We start from the raw sequence: 8,570 nt of genomic DNA, 5'->3' as shown, positions 1-8,570 counted from the left end.
AAAGATGTTTTAAGATGTTTTTAAATTGTTGATTTTAGCCGGTTCTTGTAAGCCGCCTCGAGCCCTAGGGGAGTGGCGGCATATAAGTTTGAAAAATAAATAAATAAATTCTTTTCATCATGTATACCAAGAGCTGCACTCTATAAGAGGTCCAAAGACAAGGCTTACATTTCATTAGGGATGGTGAGTATTAGTTATTCAATATCTTGAATTAGAATTGCCCAGGATGATGAATGGTGCACTCCTGAACCAAAATAACTTTCCAGGCTTTGTGTACAATGAGCTAAGGTTTATACAAATGGGGATGCCATTTGCTGTTCTGCCCCAGCCACAAACATCTTGGGACAGTCTCTCCTGGAGATTGCTGTTTGGACAAAGTAACAGCAGATGTTTTTCTATACCACATCAATTAACAACTATTGAAAACAGAGACTTGGGGCAAGTCTAAATGGGCAAGAAAACCTGGACTCACCCTGAATTGACTTCTGGCTGTCCCCATGATGTTTGACTTTTTCCAGTATCCCATGTTTACCAGGGTTTTGGAAATTCTGGAGTATCTTGTGACTTCAAGGTAGTGTGGACAGCTGGGTTGGGTCTGATTTGGGCCAGTCCACTGTTGAAATAGTATCTTCATCTTTAGCCATGTTGCCTGGCACCATCATCTTTGCACATGTTGCGGCTCTCAAGTCGCCACAGTGTCCATTTAAGTGCATGGCCATTGTGGGTACCCAGAGGTGCCTGCATGACCAGGAAGAAGGAGGGGGCACCACATGTGACAACCTCTGGGGCCATCCAGATGATTTACAGATTTAGTAGTCAGTGCAGACTTGCTCTGGGAATGGTTCTCTAGGATCTCAGTGAGAGTTCTCTCACATCACCTGCTAGCTATCCTTTTAATTCATGGTACATTTCAACCAGACAGTTATAGCATCTTCATATCACTTTAATTGCCATGGTTCCACCAGAGCAGAGAGGAAGAAATTTTCTGTCAGACAGCTCTAAAACTGTAGTTCAAGGAGACATACATTATAATTCTATCACCAAACTACAAATACCAAGATGTCAATGACAACATCTGAAACCTTCGAGATGTAGCTATGTGCTCTACTGTAATATAAAAGATGGGGAGAAACAACACCAATATAAACTGAAGCATGCAGATAATGAGAGATCACAAACACAAAAGGTACAGAGGATTTAGTTTTTAAAGAGGAAAAAACACTGTAACTTTATTTGCAGTGCAATTATCTTCTCCCAATTATTCCCTTAAGGTAGTTTCATGGGATATTTAATGTCTAGCTTTCCAATTATCAGAGCCATACTAATGCTGCATACACTGTATTTTAAACCGAGGTAGGCTGGAGAAATAACATTTTAAAGGGCAGCACTAAAAAAAGAGTACATTACATCAGTGCAGGGGCAATATTTTACCATTTATCTGCAATGGTATGGCCAGTGCTATTTATGCATTTATTCCTGAAGTAACTAGAGACAGGAAGAGCAGCACATGACACCTAGCAAAACCTTGAATGTGTGCAGATGGCACGTCCTGCTGCTTCAGAAATCACACTCACTTCACACTCACTGTCACTGGTATGTTGATGGAAGGGCTGAATGTGAGCTCCAGAACTGTCAGTCACGCTCCCCAGCAGCTTGCCAGGCCTATACTTTGGTTGTGCAAAATTAATGTCTTCACTCACCATTTTTCAAATAAATATTCACATTATTTTCAATGAGCTTCACAAAGAATACAAACATACCCTCCAACATTTCACAAAAGAAAACTGTGAAACATGTGGCAAAGCAATATGATAGGATGGTCAAGATATCATAAGTTATAAATGAGGAAAAATGCACACAAGCTAGGATAGGCTGCAGTAGTTTGCTTTTGCCTGAACTTACTGGGAAAGGCAAGTTTCTACTTCCTCTCTGCTCTGCTGAGAACAAATACATTTTTCACTTTGAACTCAGTTTGCAGCAACTGAAGTAAGCCACAAGCAAAGGGGGAAAGCGAGGGGAGGAAAACGGAATAGCCATTTTTAAAAAGCAGCTGAAAAAATGGGATGATTAGAATTATTCCTATCAAATTGGAATAGTTGAAGGGTATGTATAAATGGTTAAAAATTTAAGCCCATGAAGCTATAGCTGCCTCACATACTGTGGAATGTTTTTAAAATGTGCATTATTTGGAAGGTTATACAAGAGATATATTATCATAGAACTGGAGGGTGAGAGTTAGGGAAATGGACCAGAATTACTGTCTTCTCAGAAGTCATGCAGACAGCACTATGGTGCCATGGTAAAGCACACACTTTGTTTGTACAAGATTACAAGTTCAATCCCTTCCATTTCCAGTTAAATATGAGGGTCGGGAAAACAAGACCATAGAGAGTACATGGAACAACTGAGTTGATGTGATAGATTTATTAAAACCTGCCCAATACCTTGAAACTTGAAGGTGAAACTCATAACACTAGACAAGAAAATAACCTTCTTTATATGTGTGCATAATACATATTTCTTTGTTTTGGAGTCTTTTAAAGAAAGTATACTATTTATTCTGATGGAAGGATAATTTCTCTCTTTTCATTTTTGGTGGACATATCAAGGGAAGGAGTCTGCCATGTCTATTTTTGTATTAGAAAACAGCAAAGTGCAGGGATTCATTTGGACAGGCAGGGTGTTTTGAAAGGTCCTTAGTCTCTTGGTTAACGTCTAAAATTCCACCTGCAGTGCTTCATGTTTGTTTCTTGGTGTAAGGCACAGCCCTCACGTAACGGTCTGCAATGAATATTCATAGCAAGTCATCTGCATACACTGTTCTTGCAGCCTTATTTAAGCTGCTTCATGCTTCTTAAAGGAACTGGAGCAAAACAGCCTCTGGCAGGCTTTGCCCTCATGGCACACATTATTAAATTCTGAGTGAAAGTTGACAGCCCTCAGCATAATTTAGCAGTGGTAAATAAAAGGCCAAAAAGTGAAGGAAAGCTTTGCTGGACTTTTCACAAGAAGGGACTGATGTTTACTTTCAAAATATTCAAGTTAATCAATTACCTCTGTGCATAAATTCATTTCTGACTGTTTTAACAATATTTGTTAAATGTATTTAATTAAGAAATAAAAATGAAATATTTGAGGTAAGCATATTTTTAATGCAATGGGCTCATTTCAGCACCACTTGAAACCATAGTTTAGTATCAGGAGAATAAGCCAAGTTTTCCTCCCCAGGAGCTGTTGTCAATCTTCTGATGGTGAGGCTGGAACCAATTCGAACACTTCAGCTTAACATTTGATTGAAACTTGCTAGACCTATCCAGATTCAAGCAAATTGGTTATAAACGGTTTGGATGCTGCCTGTCTTGGTGATCGCATCTCCCCTTATGAACCGGGGCGGGCTCGAAGATCTGCTGGGGAGGTCCTCCTCTTGCTTCCACCATCGTCACAAGCACGGTTGATGGGACGAGAGAGAGGGCCTTCTCGGTGGTGGTCCCCTGACTCTGGAACACCCTCCCCAGAGAGATCAGGCAAGCCCCTACATTGTCCTTCTTTTGCAGGGACATGAAAACCTGGTGGTTCCTGAAGGTTTTTGAGCAGAATTAGTCCCTAGGCCTCTCTGATTGTCAACTAAGAACCTGCTCTGTACTTTAACCATTTCTTGACTTAGAATATTCTGTCACACTACTTGAGACCACATGTTTTTATGAACTGGCATGGGCATTGAGGTCTTCTGGGGAGGCCCTTCTTTCAGTCCCACCACTGTCTCAAATACAGTTGGTGGGAATGAGAGAGAAGGCCTTCTCGGTGGTGGTGCCCCAGGTCTGGAATGCCCTCCCTAGAGAGATCAGGCCAGCCCCTTCACTTCAAGCCTTTTGTTCCAGCTTAAAAACATGGCTCTTTATGTAAGACTTTGATCTTACATAGGTTTTTAAGGATTAGTCCGAGGTTTTACTGTGGGCATCACGTCGGCACTGGACTATGTCAATTGAATCAACTTGTTCTTATCTGCAGCTATGACTGCATTTTATGAATTTTAATTATTTACATTGTATTATGTATGTGTGTGGTTGTGATTCTGTGGTTTTTATCATTTCAGATCTATGTATTATCTATATGCGGCACTTCGCTGTATTTTGTTGGCCACCCTGAGTCCCTTCTGGGAGATGGTGGTGGGGTAGAAATAAAATTATTATTATTATTATTATTATTATTATTATTATTATTATTATTATTTGTCTAGCCCTTCATAGTTGGCCATATCCATTCTGAAGCTCTGGTCATTGATGTTGTGTACCTGTTGATGGAGCATATTGAAACTGGATTTTAATTTTTGTGGTTGTTTTAGTAGAATTGTATATTGTTTTATTATGTTTAACTTTGTTGTTTAGTTTCCTTTTGGCAATTTAATGTTTTGCCTTATGTTGGAAACCACTCTTAGTCCTTCTGAGGAGATAGTGTGGTATATAAATAAAGTTTTATTTATATTTATTTATATTAACTGCAGTTGGTGGAAGCATATCTGCCTTATTTCCATTAATCATAGTTAAAATCAACCAAAGATCAGGATTCAGATTACATGCTGAATTGCAGTTAATTTAAGTCAGAAGCAGAAGGTTCCTATCACCTCATGGTTGTGCCAGAGGAATAGGTGAAACACATATCAGTGGTTCCCAACCTTTGATCCTCCAGGTGTTTTGGACTTCAGCTCCCACTATTCCTAACAAATAGCAAATTGGCTGGGATTTCTGGGAGCCAAAGTCCAAAACAACCAGAGGTTCGAAGGTTGGGAACCACTACATTAGATCATAATTTAATGTTGAGGTTACTAAACATATATTGGCTCTTCCGGTGTGCTTTCGGATAGTAAATGTTCTTTGCTACTCCCCCCAATATTTATCCTCTAGACTGGTTCATTATATGATGTCCCTGTCCCTCGAGGTTTTTTATTCTGATCCCTTTCTCACCCAGAGTTTTTAATTTTTAATCTAGTTTTTAAATGTAGTGTTCATGCGACCCGCCCTTGTTATATTGCTGTTTTGATCTTATGTTGTACTGTTTATTTTATGTATTGTATTATTTAATTGCATTATGATATGGTTATATTGTATTGTCCTGGGCATGGCCCCATGTAAGCCGCCCCGAGTCCCCATTGGGGAGATGGTGGCGGGGTATAAACAGGGCCGGCCGGAGATATTTTTTGATGTTAAGCGGGGGTGCTGAAAAGCGCCCCCGCCACCGGCCCCGCCCAGCGTGCCCTGGCCCCGCCTCCCACGCTGCGTGGGAGGCGGGGCCAGGGCGAATAGTGAGGGGGGCGGGGCCAGAGTTGGCCCCGCCCCCCGCCCAGCGTGCCCTGGCCCCGCCTCCCACGCTACTCCCGCTCGCCCGTCTGGCCTTTTCTAGCAGGCCAGACTTCAGCGGAGGTCCCTCCAGGCCGCAATCGCTGCGTGGGAGGCAGGGCCAAGGCACGCTGGGCGGGGGGGGGGGGGGGGCGGCGTCAGAGCTGGCTCCGCCTCCCACTCTACTCCCGCTCGCCCGTCTGGCCTTTTCTAGCAGGCCAGACTGCAGCGGAGGTCCCTGCAGGCCGCGATTGCGGCCTGCAGGGACCTCCGCTGAAGTCTGGCCTGCTAGAAAAGACCAGACGGGCCAGGGCGCACTGGGCGGGAGGCGGGGCACCGTCAGGGCGGTGCCCCGCCTCCCGCCCAGCCTGACGGCGCCCCCCCGGGCCTGCGCCCGAGGCGGCAGCGTCAGGTGCCTCAATAGTGGGGCCGGCCCTGGGTATAAATAAAGTTTTATTATTTTATTATTATTATTATTATATTTCCCCATGTCATTGAACTGCACCTTCCAGAATCCCAGGCCATTAAATATGCTGGTTGGGACTTCTGGGCACTGAATATCTGGGGACTGCATTCTGAAACTGCTTGCTTAGTGTTGTAACAAAATGCAGCTAATATCACATGGAGGATTGCTACATAAAAGTCTTGTTTATGAATTGATTCATTTAGTAAGTGTATACTCTGTGCTCTAGTGTTGCCATTATCAGGAGTACCTTGTGAAAATAATCATCATAAAATAATAAAACTGGGCACTCAAGCAGCAGTTAAACAGAGCTGAACAATAAAACACAGCAGAAAACAATTTAGGGAGTGTTGACTAAAAGGAGTTTTTCTCAAACCAAGCTATGGCCCTTCCAGACAGGCCCTATATCCCAGGATCTGATCCCAAGTTTTCTGTTTATCCCAGATTACCTGGCATATAATCCAGTTTAAAGCAGAAAACCTGGGATCAGATCTTGGGATATAGGACCTGTCTAGAAGGACCCCTAGTCACACAAGTTATTTCAATGGAATATAAGTTGGATCAAGTCACAACTACTATAAGTCCCGTTAACTTCAGCAGGATTGAAATCTGACTGATGAGTTTGGGACACAAGTGAGAAGTCTGTGTGTCAAGAGAGTCACTTGGGGAAGAGTGTTCCACAGAGAGACACCACCATTTAAAAGCCCTCTTTCTTGGGTTTTTCCCTGAACAGTATTTAATTTTCTCAAAAATCTACATTCTGGCTTCTGGTTTCAATTATATTTCATTGAAAATGCTAGCAAAAGCTTGAAATATATTTGAGGGTGAGGTGAGAGGTATATCCATAAGCCCAAGACATATGCATACAATGCTAGACATAGCTTAGGGCAGGCATAGGCAAACCTTTTTGCCATGGGACCGCATTGTGGGCTTGACCGAGAGGGCTGGACCAGGAGGAAGGGTATCCGAGCACACGCTGGGTGGGATGGGCCTTGGCGGGAGAGGGCCAGTGAGGGGGGTGGGAGTGGGCAAGGCAGGGCAGGGCCTTGGTCATGCTCATGTTGTCCTCCTGACGTAAGGATGGGGCTGCTTGCCTCATCCTTTTGCCAGGAGGAAAACGAGAAATGTGGAGACTGTCCCGATCCTTCTCCCTGATCCTCCTCTCCAGATCCTGTCCTCTTGGCATTATGCTGGGAGGAGGGTGAGATAGGGGATGGCTGAGAGCGCTCTGGGAGGCTCTCAGATGCTGTGTGCCTTCCTCGGGTTGTCCTCTTGGCATAAGGACTGTTCAAGTCATGTGGTGGCTAAGAACACTCCAGAGAGCTCTCAGACGCTGCATGCCATCCTCCCCTGTACATTCTGCATAAAGATGTGGCGGGCCTTATGCTGAGAAGACAAGAAAAATGAGGACCCGAGGTAAGTACCCAGGGGGCCGCATGTGGCCCCCAGGCCTTAGTTTGCCCATGCCTGGCTTAGGGTGTATCTCCACTGTAAAATAATGCAATTTGAGATCATTTTAACTGCCATGGCCCAATGCTATGGAGAAATGAGAGTTGCAGTTTGGTGAGGAACAAGCAATCTGGCACAGAAAGCTGAAGATCTTGTAAAGTTTCAACTCGGATGATTCTATAGTATTGAGTCATAGCAGTTAAAGTGTTGTAAAACTGCATTATGTTACATGGAGATACAGTAGATCGGTGTGTCAATAGTGATAATAATGCTTGTAAAGTTACGATTTATTGCTCCCTGTTTTAGATATTCACAGAAGGCCTGTCCAAGTTGGCAAGATGTGAATACAACCTGATTCTGGTGACATGCCAAATCCCTTTAATTTGCTTTTTCTCTTTTAGAATGAATGATTTAAAATTAGACAACAGTCTACCAGAAACCATAGCTGAGAGTTGTTCACACATTGATATGATTGTTGCCCATGAATAAAGACAGTCAGGCAGAGATGTTTACCTGCAACTATATTTGCTTTGAAGCAAAGGCCACTTTCCCTCTTTATGTTCTGTATTTTGCATACTTGCCAAAATTAGGGTTGCCACCTGGCTGGTGTTTTTAACAAATTGCCCACCTGGGGTTTCTCAGGCCTGATCAGCTGTTATGTTTTGCTTTTATTTCATCCTTCACAATAATAACATGGCCCATTTATATATTCATACCTTCATTTAGATGCATCAACATACAGGGGGGGGGGGGGGGAAGCATTTTCTTACCTCTGGGAGAGCAGCACTGAGACTGCTTTGTAAAAACATGAATATTATGATTGAAAATATGTTTTTTATTAAAAATATATAATAAAAATAAATCCTGAAGTTCTTTATTACCTCTGCCAATGCTGTCTGGAGAAATTCTGGCGTATGAAGTATATTTGAAATACAGTTTGTTTGTTTTTTTGCTTTTTGCAAATGACCACTGGGTTTAAAATCCCAACTCCACAAGACACATTCTCAGCCCTGTGATACAACTTTTAAAAAATCAAATAAAAAACGTGTTCAAATATAACTGCACTCTCTCAGATAAACCAGAAATACTCTTCAAAGGTTTCTTTAGTCCAACAAAACTGTGAACATAGTTAAATATCAATCCAACCTCTTTCCCTTTATTTATATCCCACCTTTTCTCAAAAATAGTGCTCAGGGCAACTTACAAAATAAGCAGAAATATAGTTTTAAAAAGCTGAATGGTCCAAAAATAAAAAAAATGAAATTAACTCAGTATTAAAACTATTTAAACATTACATTATTACATTACATTAAAACAAATAATTA

This window comes from Anolis carolinensis, chromosome 3 (assembly GCF_035594765.1).
Source record: "Anolis carolinensis isolate JA03-04 chromosome 3, rAnoCar3.1.pri, whole genome shotgun sequence".
NCBI lineage: Eukaryota > Metazoa > Chordata > Lepidosauria > Squamata > Dactyloidae > Anolis > Anolis carolinensis.
This window is presented reverse-complemented; position numbering follows the sequence as displayed.